Source organism: Dama dama, chromosome 15 (assembly GCF_033118175.1).
Source record: "Dama dama isolate Ldn47 chromosome 15, ASM3311817v1, whole genome shotgun sequence".
In the NCBI taxonomy this organism is placed as follows: domain Eukaryota; kingdom Metazoa; phylum Chordata; class Mammalia; order Artiodactyla; family Cervidae; genus Dama; species Dama dama.
Genome location: NC_083695.1, coordinates 25,533,629 through 25,542,181, shown reverse-complemented (window position 1 = coordinate 25,542,181; position 8,553 = coordinate 25,533,629).

Below are 8,553 nucleotides of genomic sequence, written 5' to 3'. Positions count from 1 at the left end.
TTTCCCATTATTATGACTCTGCCACAGGTACCACGGGCTCAACAAGGAAGTCATCTTTGGTTATACAACCACAGGTTGTTTTGTTTCATTTTTATAACAGAGTTTTCTAATAATCTACATTAATGAAGAGAAACTATTCAATTAGCATATCCCAGTTTAGAAATTTTTGCTGTCATGTATGCTTAATACAAACCACTAAGTTAGGTGCTTTTATGAACAAGACTTCATTGGATAATCTCTCTTTAAAGTGGGTATTATCATCCTCATTCTACAGTTGAGAAAAATAAGGCTCAGAATTTAAATAAATTGTTCAAGAAAGACAGATGATAAGGGGCAGAAGAGTTAGATTTTATACACAGATCTGAACAGAATAAGCACCTTTAAAATACACTCTGTAGTAATGATGATGAAGTGGGGGTTAACTGGGTTCAAATAGCCCCTCCTCATATTACTGATGTGGAGATAGGAATTTTACTTGATGCCTCTGATCCTCATTTTCTTCATCTCTAAAATGATGGTAGTAATAACTGTCTTATAGCTCAGTGGTAAAGAATCTGCCAGCCAAGCAGCAGATGCAGGTTCAATCCCAGGGTCAGGAAGATCCCCTGAGTAGGAAATGGCAACTCACTCCAGTTTTCTTGCCTGGGAAATCCCATGGACAGAGGAGCCTGGTGGGCTGCAGTCCATGGGGGTCACAGTGAATTAGTCACAACCCACAAAACAACAAAAACAGATGGTTGTTTTAAGGATTAATTGCAATTATTTACATAAATATTTAGTGTAGTGCCTGGTCCATAGTAAGTGCACAATGAAAAACTATTAACATGATTGTCAAATATTATATAACACATATTATAATATATTGGACATATGTGTGTTGGGGGCAGTATGTAAATTCTAAACCTATTTCACCTTCTTCTACTTTGTCAAAATCTCATATAGCCTGGGTAGAATAGCCTGGTTCTTCAGGTCTCAGGAGGCTTCTGCAGTTACTGTGATTGGTGTCCCTTTGCACATCATCTATTGATACTATAATACAAATCAAACCTCTCAAAAATGGAGTCCAAGTTTTAAGTGACCTTTGAAGAGAAGTTGGTAGATAAAATTGTATTGTTACCATTGAAAAGCTGGTATTTCACTTCTCTGTTTCAGCCACTGCTGGTTGTCTTCTTTTAACATTCAGGTAACAGAAAAACAATAGCAGGTAACATTATCATCATCATCAAAATCATTCCTCCACCAACTACATCAGACATTGTGCTCTATGTTTTACATGCTTTATCCTGCTCCTCACAAAATTCCCATAAGGCAGCTCATCCTAGACACACCAGATGGTGAGAAAATTGAGCCTAAGAGAAAGAACAAACTCACCCCATACGGTTATGGCTGGTGATGTTATGGCAGCAAGATTCCAGTGCATGCATTTTAACTCTCAAATGCTGAAGTAAGGAGATTATATATATATATATATATATATATATATATATATAATGGGGGTCATATATATATGTATATGTATTCATATACATTTATATTCTAATAGGTATGTTTCTTAAGACGAGAAACTCTTTGTGAATCTTAACAGTAGTGTTGGATATTAAATTACTACAGGTGGCAGTGACATATTTGAACTACCCATTTTCCAATGCTTTATTACTTATGTTGTGTTTGCTTGCTGGGATTGGTTTGATGGTCCCAAATCTCCCACTACTTCAGAACACCTGCAGTTAAGGCAGAACATTTTCAGTGTTCACTGAATGTTAATTGAACAAATGAGTAAATGGATTAAATTAAACTCCAGCTGCACTGATAGCCACAGGGTCTGTATATAAATGACACTTTTAAATAATTGGTGCAAATGAGAATGAAATAGCCAGCTCTAGAGACATGTTTTTCCCCTGTTACATCAAGTCATAAGGAGAAAACACAATCCATGTACCATTATATCTTTTAATATCAGCTCTTATAATTCTCAGATGTGCTGAGATCTGCCAGAATGGGTGGGAAGTGCAAGGACCATGGAAGCATCTCTATTTACTAGAATATGCTCAAGTTGTACATCACAACATTATAGCAAGAAAATAGTTTCAATGGGTTTTAGTAGCTAGACATATGGTGATTTCGGAGGCCTCTGTGAAAATTCATGTTCCTAAAACACATTGATTTCACATTTTGTTTTCCCAACCCAAATCCATATTTCCTGGTCAGAATGAGCCTGCTAGAGACAGCAAAAACCACTGACTATGAAGAAAATAGTTATCTCTCTTTCACCTTTCAAAAGAGGTGATAAGATTTATTCTACTGACTGAATATTATATGTAGCTCTAATCACCAATACTCAAGTGACATACTTTCCTCACTAGGTTCTTGAGAAGGTCATTGAAAGAATATATGTGGAAGTGCTTTAGAAATAGTAAAGTGTTGTCTTCACTTAAAATAAATCCAATGAAAGAGTCTTGAAAATCTGCATAAAAGAGCATCACAATCTAAATGTGCTAAATCTAAAACCACAGAGCCTTGTTTTCAAATATTGTCGTGTGTAAGTTCAATCCAAATATGGTGAAGTGGAAGAATGTGAGCTCATCTTCTCCTGTGAGAATACCAAAATCACAAACAGCTGTTGAACAGCCATTGACAGGAGGATGCTGGCACCCACTAAGGAAAGATACCCCACATCCGAGGACAAAGGAGAAGCACCAATGAGATGGTAGGAGGGGTGCAATCATGATAAAATCAAATCCCATACCCATAGGATGGGTGACCCACAAACTGGAGAACAAGAATACCAAAGAAGTCCTCACATTGTTATGAAGGTTCTAGCCCCCATATCGGACTTCCCAACCTGGGAAGCCAGCAAAGGAACTGGGAATCCCCAGGACATCTGACTATGAAGGACAGTGGGATTTGATTACAGAACATCCACAGGACAAGGGGAAACAGATACTCTTGGAGGACATCAACAAAACCTTGTGTGCATAAGGAACCAGGGAAAAGGAGACTGAGTCAGATATGCCTGTGAGTGTTTGAAGGTCTATGGTGGCGGCATGGGTCAGCAGTGGCCTTTCACGGGGACAAGCACTGGCAGCAGCAGTCCTGGAAGGCACAGTTTGGCATAGGTCCTTTTGAAGTCACCAGTATTCCTACCATAGAGCCTGTAGACTGTCAGACTGGATCGCCTCAGGCCAAGAAATAACAGGAATAGGTTGCCTCAGGTCAAACAACTAATGCAGAGGGAGCACAGTCCCACACATTAGATACATTGGATTAAAGGTATACGGAGCGTGGTCCTGCCAATCAGAACAAGACCCAGATTTCCCAGAGCCAGTCCCTCTCATCAGGAAGTTTGAACAACCTCGTATCCTCCATCCATCAGACAGCAGACATAAAAAGCAAGATCTACAATCTCACAGCCTCCAGAACAAAAACTACAGTCACAGAGAGTTAACCAAAATGATCATATGGATCACAGCCTTGTGTAACTGAATGGAGCTATGAACCATGCTGTACAGGTCCATCCGAGATAGACGGTCATGGTGGGGTTTTGACAAAATGTGGTCCACCAGAGAAGGGAAAGGCAGACCACTTCAGTATTCATTCCCCAAGAATCCCTTGAATAGCACGAAAAGGCCAAAAGATACAATACCAGAAGATGGGCCACCCAGGTTGATTGTTGTCCAATATTCTACTGGGGAAGAGTGGAGAAATAACTCCAGAAAGAATGAAGAGTCCAGGCCAAAGTGGAAATGATGCTCAGCTGTGGATGTGTCTGCTTATTTAACTTATATGCAGAGTGCATCATGTGAAATGTCAGGGTGGATGAATCACAAACTGGAATCAAGATTGTTAGGAAAAATATCAAACCCATCAGAGATGCAAATGATACCACCCCAATGGCAGAAAGCAAAAAGGAACTAAAGAGCTTTTGATGGAGGTGAAAGAGGAGAGTGGGGAAGCTGGCTTAAAAATCAACATTCAAAAAATGAAGATCATGGCATCTAGTCCCATCACTTCAAGGCAAATAGATAGGGAAAAAGATAGAAACAGTGACAGACTATTTTCTTGGGCTCCAAAATCACTGCAGATGGTGACTGTAGCCATGAAATTAAATGACACTTGCTCCTTGGAAGAAAAACTGTGGCAAGCCTAGACAGCATATTAAAAAGCAGAGACATCACTTTGCCAACAAAGGTCCATATAGCCAAAGATATGGTTTTTCCAAGAGTCATATATGGATGTGAGAGTTGGACCATGAAAAAGGCAGAACACTGAAAATTGATGCTTTTGAAATGTGCTGTGAGAGAAGAGTCTTGAGAGTCCCTTGGTCAGTAAGGAGATCAAAAATCCTAAAGGAAATCCATCATAAATATTTATTGGAAGGACTGATACTGAAGTTGAAGCCCCAATACTTTGGCCACCTGATGAGAAGAGCCAATTCTTTGGTAAAGACTCTGATGCTGGGAAAGATTGAAGGCAGGAGGAGAAGGGGACAGCAGAGGATGAACTGGTTGGATGGCAACACTGACTCAATGGACATGAGTTTGAGCAAACTCTGGGTGATAGTGAAGGACAGGAAAGCCTGGCATGCTGCAGACCATAGGGTGCCAAAGAGTTGAACACAACTGAGTAACTGAACAACAACAGTTATATAATAAGAGTGGGTAAATTCAATACTCCCACTGATAACAATAGATAGATTATCCAGACAGAAATTTAAAAAGGCAGCTGAAGTCTTGGATGATATAATAGAGCAATTGGACTGAATACATATCTGAGGACAGGTCATCAATAACAGAATATACACTCATTTCAAGTGCAGATGGACATTCTCCAGGACAGATCACATAGGAGGCCTACATGTCATCTAAGAGAATTAGAAAATAAGAACAAACAGAGCCCAATACAGCAGAAGGGAGAAATGATGAAGACTGAAGAATAGAGACAAAAAGGAAATCAATAAAAAAAGACAGTTTGAAAAGATAAACTAAATAAACATTTATTCTAGTTAAAGAAGAAAAGAGAAAAATCCAGATGAAATAAGAAATAAAGGAGGAAAAATAACAACTAATGCCACAGGGATACCAAAAAATACAAGGAATTACTACAAATAATTATATTCCAACAAGTTGGACAATCTAGAAGAAATGAACAAATTTTTAGAAGTGTACCATCTGCCAAGACTGGATAAGGAAGAGACAATCTGAACAGACTGATAACTATACATCAAGTTGAATTAGTAATTTAAAGACTGTCAGCAAATGAAAATCCAGAGAAATTCTACCAAATTTATAAAGAAGAACCAATAACTTTAATCCTCAAACTATTACAGAAAATTAAAGAGGATGGAACACTCCCAAATTCAGTTTATGAGGCTATATTACCTTGAGTATGAGATCATATTAAGATACTACCAAAAAAAACAAAACAAAACAAAACAAAACAGGCACATATCTCTTACGAATACAGATGCTAAAATCCTCAACAAAATATTAGCAAACCAAATCCAATGATATATAAAAAGATCATATTCAAGTGGGATTTATTCCATGGGTGCAAGGATGATTCAACATTCACAAATCAGTCACTACATTAACAAAACTAAGAAAAAAATATATTGTCCTAACAAACATGCAAAAAAGCATTTGTCAAAATTCAACATCCATTCATAATTAAAACTGTCATCAAAATGAGTATAGAGGTAACATATCTCAATATAACAAAAACCATGTATGACAAACTCACAGTTAATATCATACTGAACAGTGAAAAGCAGAGTCTTTCTTCTAAAATCAGGAACAAGACATATATGTCCATTTTCTCCATTTCATTTAACATAGTATGGTATTTCTATACTACAGTAATCAGACAAGAAATAAATACCATGAAAATTGGAAGAGATGAAACAAAACTGCCACTATGTTCAGATGACATGATACTCTATATTGAAAACCCTAAAGTCTCTGTGAGAAAACCATCAGAATAAATGTATTCAGCCAAGTTGAAGATACAGGATTAATATACCAAAGTCTGTTGTATTCTGTAACTTATAATGAACTGTCAGAATGAGAATGCAAGAAAACAATCTAATATGAAATTGCATCAAAAAGAGTAAAATATCTAGGAATATATTTAATCAAAGAAGTAAAAGATATATACTCTGAAAACTATGAAGCATTGATGAAGGAATTTGAAATTTTTTCAAAGAAATGAAAAAAAAAATACTATTTGATTGGAAAAATTAATGTTGTTAAAATATCCATACTCCTCAAAGCTGTCTACAGATGTAATGCAAGTGGTGCTGGGAAAGCGACAGTTACATGTTTATCAATGAGTTTAGAACATTTCCTTGTAGCATATACAAAATAAACTCTAATGGATTAAAGACCTAAATGTAAAACCCAAAATCATAAAACTTCTAGAAGAGAATATGAACAGAACACTCTGACATAAACTATGGCTATAATTCTCTGTGTTGTACAATATATTCTAATTACTTGTCCATTTTATACAGTATTTGTATCTCAACCCCATACCCCATCTTGCCTCTAACCCCTTCTCTTTTCCCATTAGTAACTGCTAGTTTGTGCTCTATATCTGTGAGTCTGTTTCTGTTTTGTCATATACATTTATTTGTTTTATTCTTTAGATTCCCTATTTAAGTTATAGCATAGGGTATTTGTCATTCTGGCAGACCTAAAATAATTTTAAATGGAGTTTAACCGATGAAAGTATTGAATCATGATGTTTACACTGAACCTAATATAACATTGTAAATCAACAATAGTTCCTTAAAGATATGAAAAAATACATTAAAATAGAGAGAAACTTTTTAATTGGAACAGGCATATTATTTTTAAAGACATAGCAGTCATTCAGTGGTAGTTATCAATTGTAAAGCTTCAAGTAAACATACATCACATGGGTAGAAGTACACATATCCAAAAATGAACAGAGTATGCTGAATGTCCCCAGCTGCTAAATGGTACTTTAACTTCACTGCCTATATTCACTCAATATTAGATGTCTACATCATAGTGTTATTTTAAAACTACATCAACTCAATACATAGCTTATTGTGGTCTGTTTTCTGTGTAAAAATGTACTGTGTATAATGTACTGCTGTTTAAAATGTACTGCTAACCTTTAAGTCCTTATCTGTCCCATTTCCTTTACTAACAAATTTAGCCACCTAAATTTTATAATCCAGAGAGTCACCTGCCATGTAAACCTCTGTACTTTGGCCTCCTTCCTATGACTTCTTTTCCCTGCTTTTATATGTGACCTTTTATATCATAACTTACTGATTCTTCTTTAAAACCTTACTCCAAGCTCACCTCCTCTAGAACTCCATTTCTGATTTTTTTTTTTTTTTTAATGGAGGGGATTAGAATATTTTCCTAGACTTGGGATAAAGTCATGTGATAAGTTATAAAGCAAGGAAAATCTGTTTCTTTCTGTATGAGTATTATGCATTCCCATCTTAATGAACTTGTAAGTAGTCATTTGATGTACCTTGGTAATAGAAAGTGAGTCCCAGTGATATGTATCATTTCCAGGTAGGAATTTTAAGAAAAAGCCTGCTGTGATTTACCAGGTTACTTTCTTTCCTTTTTTTTTTTTTTTTTTTTTTTTCTGTTTTGTTTTGTTTCATTTTTTGCTGGGCCATACAACTTGTGGGATGGGATCTTAGTTTCCCAACCGGGGGCAGAACCCACACCCTCAGCAGTGAAAGCAGAGTCCTAACCATTGGATCACCATGGGATTGCCACCATATTTATTTTGAGAGAAGCTCAACCATATTCCTGATAAGGGCTGCTTCCTCAAGTTGGATACTGAAATGAAGACAATATATAGCAGTATACATATATACACATGCATAAGCTGTCCTTTGAACAGCACCAGGATTAGGGGAACCCACGCTCTGTGCAGTCAAAAACTGTGTATACCTCTACAGTTGACCTTCCATATCCACAGTTCCATATCTATGGATTCAACCAACCAGGGATGATCATGTAGTTCTGTAGTAATTATTTTATTGAACAACAACAACAACAAAAAATTACACATGAGTGGATCTCTACAGTTCAAGTACATGTTCAAGCATTGACAGAATAAATATCCTAAACAAAAAATCATCCTTTGGTATTGTAGATCTATTTTAGCTTCATTTATTACCTAACTAGGTCATACAGTTTTAAGTGGTGAATACCACAGTGGTTTAATCTTCAAGAAAGACAAAAGTGTAGTCAAGCAAATAAAACTGCTGAAAAAAATAATCTCTTATTGACATAAAAATAAGGATGTTAAAGTTGTGACGGAAAATTCAAAGAGCAAAGTATGGAGAAGGAAAATAAATATTACAAAGAAAATGCTTAAAAAGGAAAATAGGGGGGTGGTCCTAAGATGGTGGAGGAATAGGATGGGGAAACCACTTTCTCCCCCACAAATTTATCGAAAGAACATTTGAACGTCGAGCAAATTCTACAGAACAACTTCTGAATGCTGGCAGAAGACGTCAGGCACCCAGAAAGGCAGCCCATTGTCTTTGAAAGGAGG